The sequence below is a fragment of the Aythya ferina genome (assembly GCF_964211825.1).
Source record: "Aythya ferina genome assembly, chromosome: 1".
NCBI classification, from domain to species: domain Eukaryota; kingdom Metazoa; phylum Chordata; class Aves; order Anseriformes; family Anatidae; genus Aythya; species Aythya ferina.
In genome coordinates this window covers 42,428,754-42,450,933 of record NC_140296.1, presented here as the reverse complement: position 1 = coordinate 42,450,933, position 22,180 = coordinate 42,428,754, and the positions used below count along the sequence as shown (strand labels likewise).

The 22,180-nt window shown below is 35.3% G+C and overlaps 1 long non-coding RNA gene across 2 annotated transcripts; it reads right to left on the bottom strand.

Moving 5' to 3' along the window:
• Positions 1 to 3,125: 3,125 nt before the first annotated feature.
• Positions 3,126 to 10,666, bottom strand: LOC311430290. Of its 2 annotated transcripts, none has more exons than XR_014688669.1 (4): positions 10,485 to 10,666; positions 7,770 to 8,023; positions 5,184 to 5,234; positions 3,126 to 3,225 (listed from the first exon to the last, which is right to left on the bottom strand). It is a non-coding gene; the product is annotated as an uncharacterized lncRNA (long non-coding RNA). The 2 variants fall into 2 exon arrangements; XR_014688670.1 differs by lacking the exon at positions 10,485 to 10,666 and adding an exon at positions 9,312 to 9,392 and having other exon boundaries at positions 7,942 to 8,023.
• Between the last annotated feature and the right edge of the window lie 11,514 nt (positions 10,667 to 22,180).

Genomic DNA, 22,180 nt, shown 5'->3' with positions numbered 1-22,180 from the left:
GCTTAGTCTTTGGTAGAGCTAATTGTAGTGCTATGTGTGAATGATCACTTGTCCAGCTCTTCACTTGCATCTTTTGTTTTCCAGTAAATATACATCCGTAGGCCTGATTCTGACCTTGATTTTCAGTCATGTAAACTAAGCAAAAGTCTAATTGCATGCATATTAATGGAGGAAAAAAGCTGCCATAAGTCAGAGCCCTACACTACATTTTGTCTGCTGTCATTCCTCGGTGTATTCAAGATTATTTTGATTCATAAAATAAATAAATCAGAAATGTTATAATGCAAATTATATCAGGTGTAGGCACAAAACTGAATAATAAAGTTCTTTTTATGCTATCCTACATGCCCTGTTTTCTGTTTGTTCTCCTTTTTTGTTAGTATTCGTGTGTTCTAATTTACTTCTGACTCCCCATAGATCCCACTGTCTGGTTCCTTTTGACACCAGCTTGGTCTAATGTCAGTTGAATATAAAACTGAATTCTTAAGGGAGACCTTTTACAGTTAAAATAGCTTCATTTTAAGACTTTTTGTTTTGTTTTATTTTATGTTTTGTTTTTGTTTTGTCATTATTGTCATATTTTTTCTTTAGTTTTAGTGGTTTTGTTTGTTTGTTTGTTTTCAAGCAAATCTCCAGCCTATATATAAAGAGAGGAATGGTAACAAATAACTATGCATATAAATTCCTAGTTATTGAAAATGAAACTATTATAGCAACATAAAAATCAATGTTTGTCTAATTATTTTCTGCAGGCAGTACAGTACATTGCAACATAGTTTCTCATTAGATTAAATCAAAATTGTTCTTAAATACCATTTTACCAGCTGTTACTAAACAAAGGGTGAAACAAACAGTTTGTAATATTGTATATGTAGCTTTCTGGCACACATCTTTGCCAACATTACAACAGCTGTATATAATGTTTATATATAACATAATGTACTCCACCAAAGTACCATCCTATATTTGTGCTAGTATAAAGTGAACCCACTTCCAGCAAAAATACATCAGAAATTATAAACTGATTCTTACATTTTATTTCTTTTCAATTATTAAAAATGTGGTGCAAATATTCTTACAAGCAGTCACAATTCTTAAATAATTACTTAGGAGGACAGCTTCATATTTATTTATTTATTTTCATAAATACAAATGCAATATAATATGCATAGAGACTGCTAGTGTATATTGCATGTATGTCAGAAACATATGCAGAAGTCTGTGAAGCTTGTGCCCTCCTGAATTTCTTGGTGCTGTGACTCCCTAAACTAATCTCAGCCTTTTCGGCGTAATTTATACTTGTTCCCTGATTTCATAGGGGTTTCTGTGAGCTGCAGATAGCGGAAACAGCCCAACCTGCTGCAAAATGACAATGTGGCTTCAGCTTAGAAGGCTAAATTGTGTAGCCACAGGAGGGGCATCCCATCAGTTTAAGAAAATCTCAGCCACAGGACAAGTTGTAGATTCTCTTCTATGTGCTAATTCCAGAACTAAACATGGAAACAATGTATTCATCTTCTTGCTTTGTCTAATTTTGCTCTTCTGCTTGTAATGTAAGGATAATAATAATTTAGCTTCTTCCAAAGGTCCCAGTCTTCCTCCCCCCTGCCCTTCTGGAATAAAAATATAGAGATGACTAAAAAGGAGGTGAAGGGAAGAAATCTACTGAAATCAGAGAGCTGAGTGGGAAGGAAACATAAGAAAAGCAGAGACCAGAGCAACAGGGGAGGTTCATTTGCCATAGAAAGAATGTCAGGCAGAAGCATTCTCCTTGTAAAAGAATCTAGCATAACTGATGAGAAAAAATTAAACCATAAAGACATATTAAAAAAAAATAATAAGAAGAAAGGGATATTGAGTAGATCGATTGGGTTTTACACAAGTAAATGAAGAAGAAGGAGAACAATATTTTTTTGCAAACTCTTCTACATTTGATAACCAACGGAATCACAGATTGCCTTGCAATAATAGCAGTTTATGGTACAGAAAACATTATCAGCTAAGGTTGTGGGTGAAATCTTGTCCCTGATGAAGCTGAAGCCACACTTTTGTTTACCTGCAGTGGACCTATGATTTTGTCTTCTGAGAATGGGGAATTCTCATAAGAAATTAGCTGTTTAAATTAAACTAAATTAATTAGGAGCTCAGTGTGGAAAGGTAAGTATTTGAATATGCATGAAAAAAATATATTTAATTTGGCAAAAACATAAGGAGCAAAACAAATAAAAATTGAGTATTTAACTCAAAATAAGTTTTGATGTGAAAGTATTATTATTTTAAAATTAAGATCATTTACATAATAACAGATATTTAAGCAACTTTCTATAAAAATAAGTAAGATAAGTTCCCTGTCCTGGGGGGGAAGGTACCTTTCTAATTGCTAGGAAGATAACTTGTATACCTCTCCTCCTGACCTGGAAGACAAGCAGACATCAGAAGGAGGAGACTGAAACAAGCTAAACAGTTTGAACATTACATATACAGTGGAAAAGGAAAGTAGAAGGCTGCCAGATCTTTAGATCATATGAGACTTTCTCCAAATGTAAAGCTTTGTGATATGGATTAATCCAGACCAGAGGGTAGGCTGAAAGTTCAGAATGAAGGCAGATTATGATTTAATGAATGGAACAGAGAAGACACGTGAAACCATTACATACCAGCAAGGAATTTTTAATAAAATACTTCCATTAATTTAACTTGCAGATGAACTGGTTAGTGCTAGATAAAGGTTTTTGTACAACTGAACCCATATGCTTCCGGTATTATACCAAATTACTTTAAATTTTTATTTATATGATGTAAAAAGCAAAAAAGTCTTTGAAAGATTAATAGCTTCAAGCAGTGGCTTGATTCAACATAGGCAGAGAATAAACAGATAAACAGATAATTTCACTGCACATTCATACTTCACATTATTTATTTATTTATTTATTTATTATCATTCTTAATGTCTCAAGATTCTTCCTTTACAATAAATCATCTGTAACATTAAGCCTCACCTTCTCAGCTACTGGAATTTGGTGATGGTATTGCCATTTTAGTGTAGAGCACTCTTAAACAAAATCATATTGCAAAATTGTTTTACAACTGCACTTTAAATACTACCATTACAGTGATATAAATTATGCCTTTGCACTAGATGAAGAATAATAAAAATAATAACAACAGTAAAGAGATATTGAAGACATAAGGAGCATAGTGTTGAGTTATCAATCCCTTCTCCTCCTGAAAAAAAAAAAAAGTAAATATCCATGTCAGAATATTTGTGGCAGTGAATATCCTAAAACAGAAAAGTGATTATGTTGGTCCTCTGCTTCAAAATAATATATCTTTATCTTTATCTTTATCTTTATCTTTATCTTTATCTTTGTCTTTGTCTTTGTCTTTATCTTTATCTTATCTTTATCTTTATCTTTATCTTTATCTTCACAATTATCTTCTCAAAAGTAGAACTGCTGGATCTGGTAAGAAATAATGTTACACTGCAATCAGCATACCCTTACTTTTACTATTTCCAATACAGTCTCCTTTATCCTCTCATGCTTATCTCTGTCAACCTGATCCTTATGCTTGTAATACCTTTCTCATTCCTAAGTGTATTCTTATTATCAATATCAAACTAGTAGTGTAATGAAAATAAAGAATTGCAAAGTTATCTATTTAAACAAACATATTTCACTGCAAGTCCTGCAAGTAAGGTGGCACTACTTGGAAATTTCATGTTTTGTAGTCCTTGGTACAATTTGCCATTATACTCTTGACTGCAGTATTTTCTTGATTGGTTTGTTCAACGAAGGTGATTAACACCATAGGCTTGCAGTATGTCTATTTAATGTTTAATAAATAAATACATACATACATAAACAAACAACAACAAAAAGAAAACATGTTTCATAGTATTATGCTCATGTACATTCCAGCCTATATTTAAGCATAGTTAATGTCATATTTCTTTAGCAGAAACATTTCTGGTTTGTTTTGTTACTCAGACTTCCAAAAATCAGTTTTGTCACAGCAGAGGAATCTGATTCTGAGAGGAAGCTTTCTACTTCTTTTATTTTTTGTTTTAACATTGTTTCAGAGAACAACTTTTTAGTTTGTATTCTAATTAGACACTCCTGAAGATCAAGAATTAGAGAGTTTGCTTCATCTTTAAACAGCTGGGTTCCCAGCTGGGTTTGTGTAATGACTTCACTAATTTCCTTTCTTTTAATGTGTTTGTTTTCTATTGGTTAGATGTATTGTTTGGAGTTAAAGTTCCTTTATAAACAGTACTGCTTCCGCTGTTTTAGTTATCCTGAAGTAGATTCTATAGCTCTGATTTATGAGCTAACCTATTTTATCCAAATCTGCTTTATGATAACATGTAATTGTTTTTAGGTTTTCTAGTTTTTCAGCTGCTGTTTAGTTTTCAGGGATTTAAAAATCATTCTTCCAAGATATCATTAAGAGTTAACAGAATGTTTTCATATATAATAAAGTATCTTTAGGCTAATTTTCTAGGAACTTTAGCACCCTCATTAGTAGCTTTCTGTGTATGGCTTAACAATTTTATACATTTGTTGTTCAGAAATCCTGTCTTCTGAGTAAGGGGACTTTGTGTTTGGGGTTCAGAAAACATGATGGTTTAAACTCCTGAGCAAAGTAACACAGTAAAATTGGAAGGTTCTCAGATTGTCCTTAAAATTTCTCTTTATGAAATTGTGTTTTCTACTGCACTCCATACCAGAACTGGCTACATTATATGCTTTTATATTTGTTGATCATTAGCAATGCCATAAGTTTTACAATTATAAGTTTTTACTAGTGTTTGTGGTTTTTTTTGTTTGGCTTGGGTTGTTTGGTTTCGTTGGTTGGTTGGTTGTTGTTTTTTGTTTGTTTTTTTTCTTTGCAGATGTCTGTCAGAGCTTTTGAACAGAAGGTTCCTTTTTCCTCCATAGAGCTTGAATCTGCAGCTTGAATATTACCCTGCAAAATACTTCAGAATGTTCTCCAGCTTTATGTTTTAACCATGTTAATTAAAGTTACTATTCTCACTTCACAGAAGAAAATATTGAAAGAGAACAAAAATAGGAAAACTCTAAAAACCTTTTTTTCTTGGTTTTCTTCTTTGGTACTTTAATTTGCCCCCTCTTTTTCCTCTCACACAATACATCAGGATTCAGGTAATTGCACATATTTACCTTTTAAGTAATTTGTATTATTTAGTCTCCAGGAGAGCTCCATCTTTTTCCCTGAAGCCAGAGAAGAATTCAAAGAAGACGATGAATGGAAAAGAAAGAATTTCAGGGACCTGCTGACATTTCTTAAGCCACAATCAAAACAGCAGGTCTGTAACGCCTTTCAGAAAGAAAAATTACATAACACAAATACACTGAGGCAGGATTACAGCCCTTCTGCTGAGAAATGTCCCTCATCCCTACCCACGACAATGCAGACACCTACTAGCCTCTTAACATCACAGGCAGAGATGGACAAATGTGGAAGAAGGTTGACTTTAACACTGCCTAGGTGAAAACTGTTTACACTCAGGTTTGGAGGTAAGTCCAGGCACTTTTTGTGGTTTTTGTCCCTATCAGCTTGTTGCTGTCAGTTCCAAACTTCAACTGCCCTTCAGCTGCCCTTGCTTTTTTTCTTACTTCTTCCCCCATACACCAACACTCTGTTTTCAATTTTGATCTGATGAAGGTAAATTTTTACCTGAAGAAGTTATTTTTGACTGGACACAAGGCAAAGCTGGGGAAAATCCCAAGACAAATAAAAATCCCTGTCATCCTTTTGTGGAACAAGCACAAAGGCCAGATTTTGAATTGACTTAATTTAAATTCTGTGGACCATGAGTATGCTGAATCTCATGTGTCACTCTGGAAAGTTGACTGATTTCTCACAGCTACTATTTATATAATAACTGTATAGTAAAGTTTTTAGAGATCCCTCATGGCAATGTACTCTGCTACTGTATTAAATAAGTTTATCTGGAGATTATCAACAACTCAAGAGTGAAATCATAGAGCTCCTTAATATACACTGCAGTCAACTATATTAAGTACAGAAACTTTTTTCTCCCACATAAACCATATTTCTAAATGTTTAGAGTGGTATATAATCATAGTGGCTATTGTAAAAGGCAGAATTCTCCTATGAGGTATTAATGTTCTATTTATAAATTATTGTTTTCTAAAATACACAGTAGTAATTATGTTTATTCACAAAAAACAGATGTTCTTGTTTCAGGGTGGGGCTGTTATGTTTTGTTTCTTTCCAAGCAAAAAAAAAAAAAAAAATCAGCCTGTGAAGCAATAATGCTATCTTAGGCAAGAAGGTGCAACCATTTCTTCACACAGACGCATTTAGTTTTCATTTACCTGCTTTATGGACTAGCTATACTGTGAATTGCCACAACTAAGTCTGACTCTGCTAAGAGACAGGATGGATCCAGCTGGATCTATTAGCTCAGATACAACTGCAAACATGGTTAACCTAATATTCCTATTAAAGGAATATTAGATCAAAAAACAGTAAAGCTGCTTTCATTTGGCAGAAAGACCAAACAAATCCTGGTGATTTAAGCTGCTTTGTGCTGGCCAAAATGGATGTTTCAACAATTTGTGACCAAAATTAGAGGTAGAAGGTAGAGTGATACACAACTGCATAAAGTTTGCTAGTGTTAATGTGAGTACATGAGAGTATTTGGTGTATCTGCACCGCTAAATTAACCAAAGACTGAAGAGGATGCTGAAGTGCTGATCGTTCTTCATCCATGCTGTTTAATTTTAATTGCTAGTTTATTTCCTGGCATTGTTTATAAGATTTTAAGATTGGTATTTAAAAAAAAAAAAAAAAAAAAAAGTCCTTTAGACCACAAGAGCACAGCCAATCACTTCAACCTGGCCCTTGGGTCATGCCCAGGCCCAGGCTGACTTTTATTTAGCAGTAGACACTGCTTTATTACTCCCCTTAACTCAAGTTCAGCACAGCTGTGACAACCTTGTAAAAAAGGATTCAAGCCTCATCTTCCAGAACAGTGCCCCTTTATCACTCCTGTTAAATTGTCTTGGTGTCTAAAATAGTGCACTGAGATAGTAAGAGAAAGTCAGTAAGACTACTTAGCTTTGTTGTTGGGACTCTGTCCTCAGGGGAAAAGGATGTGTATCTGAGGTTATATTTTGAAAAATAGAAGATATTACACTGTATAGTATGTATAGAGTTTGTAACTTAAATGAGCTCTGAAAAAGGAAGGAACGCCTCAGACTTAACAAGAGAGTACCTAATTTCTAAGTGTTCTTTAAACACAATCTATGTGATAATGGGAACAGACTTGCCAAGTTTCATGCTTATGTACTGTTGCTGTTTATGGAAGGCATTTCTCCATTTTTGACTCCCCTCTCCATCAATTTGAGTTGGATTTTTGCTGTCTGAGAATATATATTTGTACAATCACTAGACATTAGTGTATTGTTTCAAATGCATGTCTCCATAGTTACTGTTTACAGTATCTTCTGCTTAGACTCTTGCGTCAATAAGCTTTTGCATTTGAAAATATGTCTCGATTTTTCAGAGAAAAAGATTCCTCTCCACACAGCTTGCTGATTAGTTAAATATTTAGGCTGATATCTTCGGCCATCTAAAAATTAGGCATCTATCAAGACATATCTCTTCAACTGTCTAAATGTAGTCACATAGTCTAAGCTGGTTACCTAGGCTCCCTCTATAAACAATGGAGAGAAATATTGCAAAAATGATTCATTCAAATTATTTTAGATGGTTACCTTAAGAAGTCTGGAATAAGATCCAAGAAGAGAAGAACGCCTACACCTCCTCTCACAAGTGGCATCTAATTTTTTCATATCAAGAACCAAAGCTGTGAGAAGTTTAATTGCACAGGCTTTAAGATAATGTTTATCATATGTAGTCCTTACAGATGGCCCAAGCCCAGCAGACCTTAGAGGTGGAGCAGCATTCAGAATTTCCCAGCCCTCTGTATGATGTTGTAAAATGAAGATGTTTCCATCATTCTTATTACCTAGATGAAAACAAACAAACAAAAAAAAGATTAGGAAAAAAATAGTAGATAAATATTTCTCTGATTTTTGTCATTATTTTTTTCTTGTAGACTGAGCTCTCTGAAAAATAATTTCCATTTGATATTAATTTATGTAATAGATCTAGAATACTATAATACTTCTGAAAAGTAAAACCAATATCAGAACTCTCTCTGTCTCCTTGTTCTTCTTTGCATTTGCCCCATGACATGTCCTATATCTGGCATATTGTACAGGTGGCATAAATGATAGTTGTCGTTGTGGCTCAGTGACTTCTCCAGAACAAACTGATCTAATAAGTTTTATTTCTATTTCTGTTCATTTTGTGGCTGTTCCTCTTAGGAGGAGACTCTCCATTAGATTGAATTATACTGTCTCAGAGACTTGTGGGCCTACTAAACTGGAAAACAGTTTAAAGAATAAAAAGGTTCCCTATTGTGTTGGGTCTTCTCCACTTCCCCTAGGCCCAATGACATAATCTCTTGAATATTTTGAAATTCAGGACATATAGCATTCATTTTCTCCCAAAGCATGTAACTGTGCTGAGACAACCACACTTCAGAGGCCATCTTATTAGAACACTGAAAAAGCTAATGCACTGAAAAACTAGCAGAAATAAAGTAAGAGAGCAGGGAATAACATCCTTGTGAATCATACAGAATAATCTTTGTATTTAATATATACAGTAACTATTAACAGCCCTTTCTCAAGGACCAATTTGCACTGTCATGAAAATATTTTATAATGTGGTTCCACTGTCAAAACCTACTTGTGGATCTGCAACACTGAACAACCCTTACCTACCTGATCTCTGTCTATGGCACATAGCCAAAGTCCTTAAGAGACTACGTAATGTATTTTGTACAGGAAAAAAAATCAGAAAATTTTGACATAATACATTTGTGATTGCTCTGTTACAATGTAAAATAGGTTTTCAGGAGGTATCACACTAAAACACAAAAAGACCATATGTGGGTCAAAATGCAAATGTCTTCTTTGGAATATATTTTCAACTACCACTGTTTTCATGAAATAGAAGGAAAAAAAATCAGAACCTAAAATGGCACAAACTTGAAATGAAGAACATTTGAACATTTGAAAATGAAGAATTTATGAAGGACACTAGTTACTAGATAAAATCAAGAAGTATTTATAGTATCAAGCACTTCTGAATGAGTACTTCACTGAGCCGTCTATAGAGTCAGACTTTATTATATCCTCTGTCTCTGTCCCAGTAAATCTTAAATTCATTACTGCATGGTAACATACCTCCAGCTTGGAGGGTTCTAGGTCACAATTTCCATTGCACCAGTGTATGAAATTTGGCTTTAGCTCTTCTATCTGTTCTTCCTTGGCATGAGGAAGTAATTGGATTAAGTCACCCTTTTGCTGGTCAAGTGCTTTCACCTTTTCTCTCTCTCTTGTTATTTTCAAAAGAAAACAGTGCTAAAATCAAGTCCATGCCATGTGTATTTTACCTAGATTTTTAATTAATTAATTATTTTTTTTTTAATATATATTAGCTTTGTGGAAATGTTAAAAAGAACATCTATCCCCAGTTTACCTAAATATATTAGGATAATATGGATAATTAGGATATCAGGAAATGTGTTCTTTTAAGTGATTTTTACTTGAAGCTATTTAGAGGTCCATTAGCACAGCTTAGTCTAGAATACGTGGCCTCCAAATTCCAAGTCTTATGGCAGGGTATCTGGTCAATCAAACAATTAGCCCAAAGCTGCACTGTGTTTTTTTAAGTGAGGTGGGACTAGAATCCTTTCACCATGCTCACAAACCTAATCTTGATACACTAAACTCTCTCCACAGGACATCATTGTTAACAATGCAAAAACTCAAGTTCATTTTAAACATCATCTGTCTTAAAGCAAATAACAAATAGCTCTTTTCTATCTTCCTAACTAAAAGTTTACTGGAAACATTGCAGAATACAGCCACATAGTACCTTTGAACACATGCTTTATGTTAGAGCATATAGGCTACAACATTTTTCACTGTTCTATGTTAAATCATGCATTCAGTTGTTTCCATTTATACCGCATCAAAGCAGTTGAAATCCAATTGAAAAGTTTCTTTAGACAGCCATTGTGCAGGAACATGATGTCAATATTAATAAAGGCTGAATTTCCCCTTGGCTCACTTCTTACAGATAAGCTTTTCAATAATACACTGCTTGCACCAAAGGTCTGATGGGACTGGGAATAGTAAAAAACACTAATAAAAGAATGTTGAATGTTTTTATATTAAATTTCCCCACAGGCAAACTGAAAAGCCTACTTAGAGTACGCCAATCAACATGGCACTTATTAAATGTAACAAGAGTCCTGTTACAACAGATTTTTAAAGCCCCTAAATATGAATTAGAAAATAAAGACAAAAGACAATTACAGATGTATTTCTAGATTGAAGCCCTGGACACCTCACCTGACACTTACTAACATGACATTATGTTTGATCTTCAAAAAACTCCATTTTTATCAGCCTACAGCTATATTTTACTACCGTTATTTATTGCAGTTAAGGATTTTATCTTTCCCATTTCCAGTCTTCTAATGTGCATTTCTATGTTTGATTAAAAAAAAAAATACTGCAATTACTTAGAAATAAATGAAGTCAGTAAATAGGGTAAAATGCCTACATAACTTTGAGTTGAGTAATATAAGGAAAATGAAATCATGTGAGCAAAAGTGGTGATCACAGTTGGACCAATTAAGCCAAACACTCATGATTTCTAATCAAACATGGATCACTGATCACCTGAAAAACATTTCATTCTGAGGATTACATCTGTTTCACAAAAGCTCATCTCTTACACCTGAATTTAAGCAATATTTTCACCCTGTCAAGGTAGTGACAAATATATTAAATCTGTCTGTCTTCTGAGATTGCGAACCCCAATCTGAGATTTTGCCTTGGGCACAGCAATAAAAAATAAATTCAATTGTTAAGAATATTTTTTTTTCTGCAGATGGAAAGAGAAAGGAAAAAAGTTAGGTTGCAGGACCTTTTGCAGGACTGTGGTTTGTCTTTAAGCAACTGACTTAATCTAAATAACTGAAGCATTTAAACCTCCATGAAACTGAGGCAATTCTTGTAATATTTCTGTCATTTATACTAATTAGTATGTATTAATTTGGAAAATTAGGTGCATTTTATTAAATAAAACAGAAAATGAGATTTTTATTTAATCCTTGTTTAAGTATTTTGTTTGAAACTGCACCATAACATACATAAGAAAGCACAAGGCTATGGTTATCAAAGTCACAAAATTGCAGAATCACAGAATCATCTAGGTTGGAAGAGACCTGCAAGATCACTTAGTCAAACCTCTGACCTAACACTAACCAGTCATCCACTAAACCATATCCCTAAGCTCTACATCTAAACATCTTTTAAAGACCTCCAGGGATAGTGACTCAACCACTTCCCTGGGCAGCCCATTCCAATGCCTAACAATCCTTTCAGTAAAGAAGTTTTTCCTCGTATCCAACCTAAACCTTCCCTGGCACAACTTTAGCCCATTCCCCTTTGTCCTGTCACCAGGCACATAGGAGAATAGACCAATAAGTCTGTTCTGTGAACTCAGTAGTTTGTTAAGTTTGTCACATGAAAAAGTAAATGTCATTTTAAAATGCTGACAACACACTAAATATGTTCCGTCACATTTTGATGAGCCTGCACTGAACTCCATTGGGATCTTTCAGTTGATTTACTATTTATGTTGAATCATATGCTAAACAAACAACTGCTGTCTATGTCACAAAATTACACAATTATTAACAGGACAAGAGCTGGTGTTTGTCTTAAAATGTTAATCCAGGCTGTGAAATATTTTGAAACCTTAAGTTTGGACAACTTTATATTTGCTGTGGCCCATAGCTCTAAAATCTATACAGTAACATCTTGCATCTATGGATAAATTCTGAAATAGACAGAAATAGGTGCTGTAGCTTCCTAGATGACTTAACAATTGATAAATGTTAAGAGTTACTGCTCTAATTTCAGTATATTATTGTATGAATAATATACACATTTAAATCACAGTTTACTTAAACAAGAAGTTGCAGAGACATTCTACTGGGTTTGTTTTATTTTGTTTGTTTGTTTGTTTTTCTGTAGACTTGCAAAGTCAAATTTGTTTGTATGATAATGCTGCTAGAGAGAAATATTTCCAATTGTTGTATTACAGGAAACAAATATTTCCCATACACACACTAGAGAGTGAATACTATTGATGTCAGCCAATATCAGATATTCCTCTATGTAACAACTAGCAAACTTATTCACCATCTACCAATAGAATCAGGAAGAGGTTATTCAATTTTACATGTAAATTTGAAATTAATTAGCATGTGATAAAATATTCAGTCTATAGCTTGAATGAAGTAATCATTCTGTCTATTAAATGGAGGTATTAACAAAAAGAAACCGGTAAAGGTTGAAGGAGGTTTTTCCCCCTCTACTCTGCTCTCATGAGACCTCACCTGGAGCTCTGGGGCCTGCAGAATAGGAAAAACATGGACCTGTAAAGTGAGTTCAGAGGAGGGCCACAAAGATAATCAAAGTGCTGGAACACTCCTGCTACAAAGATAGGCTGAGGGAGCTGGGATTGTTCAACCTGGAGAAGAGAAGGCTTCAGAGAGTCCTTAAGCCTCCCAGTACTCCCAGTACTACAGGAAAGACAGGGAGGGAGTTCAATTAAACTTACTATATTTCTGCATGGAGGATCCTGAGTTCTTCCACTGATCAGAACTGACTATATCTCTAACATTAATCCAGAAGGGTCACAGAAAGGCTCAGAACAGTTTTGTTTACTTGTTGTTTGTTTAGTTTGGTTTTGTTGTTGTTGCTGTTGTTGTTTTTTAATTTACATAGGCACATTGTATGATTTGCCTGGCTGCAAACACTAAAGCAGTAATTTAGGGCAAGTCTAGTACTTTTCTGCAGTGTTCAGAGGGCTGTGCTTCCTTCTCCAAATAACATTTTCAGATTTTCCAGGAAAATTGATTTTCCAATAAAATTGAAAATCTCACCTCTTGGAGATGATAAAATGTGAGTTGACAAACTCGTCGGTATTTGAGTGAAGTAGGTATTCAAGATAGACAGCGGCCTAACACACTGTTAGGATTCAGTCAAAATTCTGGAGCACCTTTGGAATGGAAAGAGTAGTGAGACAGCTCTGTCTTGAATTTATAATCTTTCTCTGTCAATGTTCCTACTTTATGGCATTCAGATGCCCAAACAAGTTTGCCTTAAAAATTTTGGGTTTTCTTTTGTTTGCTGATGCTTAATTTCCATGGAAATCCTAAATCAATTTTAACAGTAATCAAAGCAAACTAGGAATTTAGGATTTTCAAAGCCAACAAAAAGGGCTATATTAGGAATACTTAACCAAAATGTAAGATAAACTTTTCAAGTGAGTGGGATGTCCTAGTTCTCTGTTACTATAGCAACCAGCTAATTATTCCATCTCTTCCTCCCCTGCCCTTGTGTGCATGGAAACTTTCTTTTTTTTTTTTGCATATAGGATCTATTCACCATGCGGGAACTAGGTAGAGTTGGCATAATTGTTTGGTGGTTCCAGCTTTTTGTTCTGAACTATTTTTGCAAACTAAAGTTTCACTTAAATCTTCACAGTAAAGCAAATCACAGGGTTGCAGATGAAACAGTCAAATCATTTTCTTTAGGGACCAAATGCCCGGAATGCTTTTTAAGACAGTACCTGAACTAATAATGGAAATGACAATGATGTACCTCCTGATTTTACACAGAACTTCATTTCACTTCACATTTGCAAAATCATTGATTGGCTTGAAACTGGCAGCTATGTACCATTTTCAAATATTTCTTTATAATTCTACTGAATCAAGGACTTTAGAAGTAGTTATAATCATAAAAAGCATTACTAATTATTTTATTTTATCTATTTATTTAAGCTTGAGAGTTTGTTCATTCATTTACTTGCTTTCTGGGGGAAAAAAATCACCCTTTTACTCTCTGGCATGCATGTAGTGGAGGAAAGAGAAGGTGTTAGTACATTAGTGGACTCACCTTTGTCTGGTAATTAGCTGTTTTTTGCTATCTGCACAGAAATATTGCACAGTATAGCAGGCTACCTGTTATGGCAGCAGAATCTACATGGCATAGCATTTGGCCCTGCTGCTTTGCACTCTTCAAGACTCTCTTGAGAAAAGAGTGCAGATGCTCTTAATGAGATATATTTGGCATCCTGTGTATACAAAAGGAAACAGAGAACTATGCAGTTTCCTGCTATCAATCAACAAACAGTCCTGATAAAGCTACTGCAGAGAGATTGGCTTGCTCAGGCCTGCTTAATGTCATGGTAATACAAGCCATTTTATCACTGACTCATTGTGAGCATCTCTTTAGAGGTCTTTTGGGACAAGACTTTTTATGTCTTTAATATTTTACAGCTAAACTTTATGAATATAATTGGATTTCTACTTAATCAACTGTTGTGTTGACAGTTTTCATTCATTTTACTACTTGTTTTAAATCTTAGACACTGCAAAATATGACGAATAAATGTAAGAATTACACCTACTTAGACTAATTCAGAATTTAACATAAAATTTAGTAGTTTTCAAAAATAAGTTCAAAATTATCTATCAGAAACAAGGGATTGTTATTCCTGTTCTTTAACTGGAAGTTTATATGCTTAACTGAGGGGTAGATGCGGAAAAGGAAAGGGAATCTTGACTGAAAAACTCCCTTTTCTTTCCTCCTCCAGGTTTCTGCTAATGGAAAAAGAAAGGGAAGGGAAGATAGATATCTTATTTATATATAAGACCAATGTTTGTTGAACAACATCCCTCCTACTCAGATATCAGTGTGAAATGAGGAAAAAAAAAATAATGTTCATTTGATTGTTTAACAGCATTGTCTCTACTCAGAATCCACTACCAAAACTTAAAGTGATAGCATAAAGTAGTGGTGGAAAAGGCTAGGCCATCTTTTACTTGTTGAAAACGTATATACTTATTTATACTCTTTGTCAAATCAAGATATTCAATCTTTCTATCTCTATTCAATGCCACACAGTGATAAGGTGCCCTCTTTTACCTGGATGACCTGTCTTTTCCATAGAGGGCTCTAGTTTTAGATCAGGGAGGGAGAAGTAAATGTCCTCCTTAGAAATTTACCTCAGTTTTTTATTTTTATTTTTACTTCACTGATCTTTCTTATAATGCATTCCTGTGGTTTTGCCGGGTGAGATGATACTTAGTTTAAGAATATCATGCTAAGTTAGTGACATTTCCTTGAAGTTGTCTGCCTCCCTGTACAGATAATGGAACATTTCATCAGCTTCCCCACAGGAAATGAATCTTAACTTTTAACCTCGTTCTGTATGTGTGTGTGTTTTCCTGCAAGGACAAAGCAAAAAAGAAAACATCTTTCAAGTGTTTATTCAGTCTAAATATTATCTTGTCTTTCTGAAAAGTTTCACAACTTTCAGCTCCACAGAATCCAGACATGAAAGTAAAAAGGGTCTGACAACATTTGGGGGAGGAAAGACAATAACTGTTTCATGCTGCTCTTGCACAGAGGTGAAAAGTGATATCATGTTGAGCATATCACTAACTCTGTAGATAGCTTCAAGTGCTGCTTTTGGCTAAATGAATAGCAAAAGAAGTATCTACAAAATTATAACACAGGTATTGCTGTATCATTAGCAACTTCCTGATATAAGTGGAACTTCACAAACATAGGGAACAATTTGATTGGTATGAAGCTAATATAATTCAGAAGGTGACATACCTGCAATACAGACATGGCTTTGGTACATGATGACATATTTTACGACATATAGATTCTATCAGCAAGGTTTTCCAATCAAACAAATTATTTTAAAATCTTTGCCATAGGTAAAAGAGAAGTCAGTGTTTCAGTGAAGAGATTACTGATGATACTGCATGTATATTGGTGAGACCAGGTTACCAGAGTAGTTTCTTATAACCTTAAATCTATTGATCCAAGGATTTATGCAGTCATAGATGATTCAAAAAACATAAATTGCACTTACTCAGATGAGACATACTTATTCCTAGATCAGTGCAAGTGCACTTAAAATGGCTTAAATTAAAAATCCCTTTGGTTGATTTATTTCATGTTTGCCTTGAACTGAAGTTATTCCATAACAGTTAGTTATTCCATAACAGAAAGTCATTATTACAGACTTAAAGTTGTCTTGATGGATTTCTCCCCATCTTTCTCCATTGAAACATTCTGGGCAAGAGGGAGAACAGTCAAGTGGTTTGAGAGCATTGATACTTAGGTGTTCTGTTCCCATCTTGTTTTTAATAATTCTGTGTTTATAGAAACATTATTATTATTCATCTGGGTTTTGACACTATAGTTAGTGTCTAGATAGATTAGATGTAGATACTACAGTATCCTTATTAAAAAACAAGGTATTTAGTTAATGACATCTAGTCACTGACTCTATAGGATGCATCTTCCTTCCCATGTTTTAATTTCTGTATTAGAAAACATTGTCGCTCATTTCAGTAACTTTTGCAGTGTCTTATTTAGTCTGTTTTTTTTGTTGTTGTTGTTTGTTTGTTTTATTTCTTCGTTTATAATTCTTCACCTCTTAGGAGTTTTAATAATTTTTCTGGTTTTGCCTCAGCATTTTGCTATCTGCATTTTCTTTATATCCCTCTTAACATAGACATTCAAGTCAGTATGTCAAGACCATCTTTCTCCAAATTCATCCCCCTTCCCAACGGAATACCAAGTGTCCTCCCCATTTTTGTTCCTTAACTCTCTAGACCCATTGATTCTACCAAAATTGTACTGAGTTTTATTTAGAAGAATTCTCCTAATGAAATCCATAACTTGTTTTAAAATCACAGAATCACGGATCACGGAATGGTTTGCCATTGTATGTCTTGGGCAGTGATAATTTCAATTAGACCAGGTTACCCAAAATCCCATCCAACCTGGCCTGGAACACTTCCATGGATAGGGCATCCACAACTTCTCTGGACAACCTGTTCCAGTAGCTCACCACCCTCATAGTGTAGATTTTTTTTCCTCATATTAAATTTAAGCCTATCCTCTTTTAGTTTAAAATCATTACCCCTTGTCCTGTCACCATACACCCTGATGAAGAGCTCCCCTCCCCCATCTTAACTGTAGGCCCTCTTTCAATACTAGAAGGCCACTGTAAGGTCACCCCAAGCCTTCTCATATTTAAGTTAAACAACCTCAACTCCCTCAGCCTGTGTTCATAGGAGAGGTACTCCAGCCCTCTGATCATCTTTGTAGCCCTCCTCTGGACCTGCTCTAACAGGTCCTATTCTGCAGGCGTCAGAGCTCCAGGTGAGGTCTCATGAGAGCAGAGCAGAGAGGAAGAATCATCTCCCTAGAACAGCTAGCTACACTTCTGTTGATGCAACCCATAATATGGTTGGATTTCTGGGCTGCAAGTGCACAGACAAGAACTGTGCATACTACATGCAGAACAGAAAGATGCCAGTAACATTAAGAATGGAAGCTTGCAATAGCAAGGACTAGCAGAAGGAAGACACTTCCCCTGAAGCCTGAGGAGCCTTTGCAGAACTGCTTTATTGCAGACTGAAGAGGAAAGATCCATCACATCAGGTGAAACACTGGCATTGACTAAGACAGACTACTCTTCTCCATTTAACAACCAGCACAACCAAGAAAAGATGATCAGTGACAATTGTAGGTAACTTTCTTCTGAGAGGTAAAGAGCCACCCATTTGCGGTCTTGACCCACTCTCAAGAGTGCTTTGTTGTTTACTATGGGCTCATATTAGGGGCATTGGTAAGAAACTACCAAGCCTTGTACAGCCCACACATTACCACCCACTGCTACTATTTCATGTTGGCACCAATTACACAGTCAAGAGAAAACTATATACCATGACTACATACCTATATGAACTATCTATATACCTATTTATATGAACTACATGTATATATACATGAACTATATATATATAGTTTACATATATAATATAATATAATATAATATAATATAATATAATATAATATAATATAATATTATTGTATATAATATATTGTATATAATATATTGTATATAATATATTGTATATAATATATTGTATATAAATATTTATATAATAGTTTTATATATAGTTTATATATATACATATATATAATATATATGTGTGTGTATATATATATTATATATATGTATATATATATATGAACTATATCTATATATCTATATGAACTATATATCATGAATGACTACAGAGCCTAACTGCAAGAGTCTGGAGCACACGTTCTTCTCTTCTATCCTATCAGTGAAAAGAAAAGGCACTGAAAGGACCAGTCAAACCCAGTGGATCAATGCAAGGCTGCAGGACTGGTGTTATAGACAGGGATTTGTTTTTTTAGACCATGGGACTCTCTTTGTGAAACCTAGTCTCCTGGGGTCAGTTGGGGTCCATCTGTCAGAGGAGGGAATTAGGATCTTCAGCTACAGGCTTGCCAAGCTTGTGAAGAAAGCTTTAAACTAATGCTACTGGAGGAGGGGAGCATTGAAGGTAGTGTCAGCAGTGGCTGCCCAAAGATAGTAAAAGCAGCAGAGGTTAGTGGGAGAGTACCCTGGGAGAGAATCCTGGCTATGATTAGTGTTCCCCAGGCCTCAGTCTTGGGACCGGTTTTGTTTAGCCTTTTTATCAACAATCTTGATTTGGGGATCAAGTGCACCCTCAGTAAGTCTGCAGACAATATCAAGTTGGGCAGGAGATTTGACCTGCTTTAGGGTAGGAAGACCGTATGGAGGGATCTGGATAGGCTGGATCAATGGGCTAAGGCCAACTCTATGGCATTCAACAAAGCTGAATACTGGGTGCTACACTTGGGTCACAACACCACAATGCAGCAATATAAGTTCAGAGAAGAGAAATAGCTCAGCAGAAAAGGACCTGGGGATGTTGTTCAACAGCCATCAGAACATGAACTGGCAGCCCAGGTGGCCAAGAAGGAAGGGAAGTGATTGTCTCCATGTACATAGAACTGATGAGACCACACAAAAGGAAAATGAGTTGCTGGAAGGCATTCAGAGAAGAGCAACAAAGAGGATGAAGGAACTAGAAAGCAAAACACATGAGGAACAGCTGAGGGAACAGGGGTGGCTTAGCCTGGAGAAAAGGAGGCTTAGGGGAGACCTTATTACTCTCTACAACTACCTAAAGAGTGGTTGTTGTGAGGTGAGCGTTGGTCTCTTTTCTGAGGTGACAAGTGATAGGATGTGAGGAAATGGCCTTGTGTTGTGCTAGGTTTAGGTTAGACATCAGGAAGAATTTCTTCACATAGAGTGGTTAAGCATTGGAACTGGCTGTCCCATGAAGTGGGTAAAGTCACCATCCTTGGGAATATTTAAGAGATCTGTAGATGTGGTGCTTAGCAACATGGTTGAGTGGTGGACTTGGTAGTGTTAGGTGATGACTGGACTTGATCTTATGAGTCTTTTCTAACCTAAGTGATTCTATAATTCTGTGATGGCTGGCTCATGTCAAGTTTTACATCTACCTGTACCTCCAAGTCCTCCTCCATAGTCCTGCTCTCTATCCACTCATTGCCTAGCCTGCATTCATATTTGGAATTGCCCTGCCCCAGGTGCAGGACTTTGCACTTGGCCTTGTTGAACTGCATGATGTTCACACAGGCCCACTTGCTGAGGGTGCAGTCAATCCTGCTGTCCACATTGTCAACAAAGATGTTAAATAATTCTGGTCCCAGTACAGATCCCTGAGGAACACCACTTGTTACTGGTGTTCCTCCACCTGGACACAGAACTGTTGACCACAACTCTTTAAGTGCAACCATCTAGGCAAATTCTTTATCTACAGAGTGATCCATCCGTCAAATTTGAATCTCTTCATTTTAGAGACAAGGTTGTCACATGGACAGTGACAAATGCTTTACACAAGTCCAGGTAGATGATGTCAGTTGCTCTCTCCTTATCAACCAATCCTGCAGCCCTGTTGTAGAAGGCTAGCAAATTTGTCAGGCATGATTTACCCTTAGTGAAGCCATGCTGGCTGTCCCTTATGACCTCTTTGTTTTCCATGTGCCTTAGCATAGTTTCTAGGAGGATCTGCTCCATGACCTTTTTGGGCACAGAGGTGAGACTGACTATCCTGTATTTCCTAAGGTCTTCCTTTTTTCCCTTTTTAAAAATGGTGGCTATGTTTCCCCTCTTCCAGTCACTTGAAACTTCATCAGACTGCCATGAATTTTCAAATATGATGGAGAGTGGCTTACCAACTTCATCTGCCAGTTCCCTCAGGACCTTTGGATGCATCTCATAAGGGCCAATGGACTTATGAATTTTCATGTACATTTCATGTACATGAACTTTCATGTACATATACTTTCATGTACATTTCTTCCACCATGGTGCTATTCACCAGTCACTGCTGAGAACTGTGATTTACCTTTGGAAATTAAACACCTAATGAAAATATTATGTTTTTCCAGTACTGTAAGGTAACATATGTAACTATCTAAATATGGACCAGATGAGACATATCTTAGAGAAACAACAAATGGGAATGAAAAAAATGGTAGATTTGTTGATTAGTTTTCTATTTTTAGGTGACATGGTGACATTCTGAACATGGAAGTCAACATCAAAATATTATTGTGTTCACTGGTAATGCATTACAGATACAGAATTTAACAGTAACATTTGATTTACTTCAATAAGACAAAAATGTACTAATGTGAGTATTAATAATCCATTCAGAAATAATCTGAAGATGCTCTCCTGTGAAAGTTGGAGGAAACAAATGTGGTCATAAAAGGTATGTAATGGTCTCTTGCACAGGAGGACTGCCTTCATTATTAGTATCAGAAAGCATGCAAATCTGAAATTTTTAGAAGCTGGTCATTTTAGAAGACGTTCATGATTGTCAGGACATATTTTTCTGTTTGAACTTGAAGTTTATCTGCATGAAGCCAGTTTCCAGAATATTTTTGGTGAATTATCAGCCATTGAAAGTAAAGAAACAAATTCTCATTTTAAAAGTTATTCTACCTTTATGTATTAAAAATGTTAAAAAAAAAAAAAAAAATCATTAAAATTTTAGAGCTCTGTTCTAAGTGATACGCAATTGACACATTGTGCAAGAGACAAGAAGAGCACTGGAGTCATTTCTGTTCAAACTATACTGACAGACAGGCTAGGTAACCCCAGAACAGAAAACAACCGAAGGCAGTGGTGTAAAAATGCTGCCTTTCTATGGAAGTGTTTCCACAACTAAGGTAATTCCATTACACAAATGTTAGTTATATTATCTTTCAACTAGTTTCAAAAAAATAGACTAGCCATAACAGACTGATATGAAACTTGGGATCTACATGTATTCTTCACATAAAACCATACATCTTTCACATCTTTCAACTGCCCTGGCCTTGGGGTAGATCCTCTTGGCTAAGTAGGAGATGAACAACAAATTGGATTTAAATATCACAATTTGGAATGCAAAAGCTTACATTTTAGCTAAATCCCTCTTTGGTCACTAATGTTCTTATTAGGTTATGGCCCTGCATATACAGGACAGTTAGATCCATGAATTAGATAAACTGCTTTTTTTTTAACTACTGTAAAATGATTTAGGTTTTGGGGGACTAATTTCAGAACCAACAAGTATGCACAGTTTACTATGAGCTATTTGTCAGGTTTCCAGAGTTCTACCACTTTACAACCATTCTTTTGGGGGAAAAAATGCAGAAGGAATTATTCAGTATGTAAAAGTATGTTTTTCACTCTCTATTGATTCCATCTGATTTTATATGAATAGCCATGCTTTCTAATTAAAGAAAGTGACAACTGTTACAGTGTTCTCATATGTGCCAATAAATCTTAGATCTACATGATTTGAAATTGAAAGTATTCACAACATTAAACTTATCTTTTGGTAACAGTGGGAAAAAATGTTTTGAAAAAAACTTTTAGTACAGAAAGGAATGACATAGTTGCACATTTTCATTTCCTTGTAAGTGACTAATCAGTAATTCATTCACTTCTTTAATATTAATAGTTAAAAGATTAATCATGATGAACTAACTTATCATTAATGTCCACATTATAT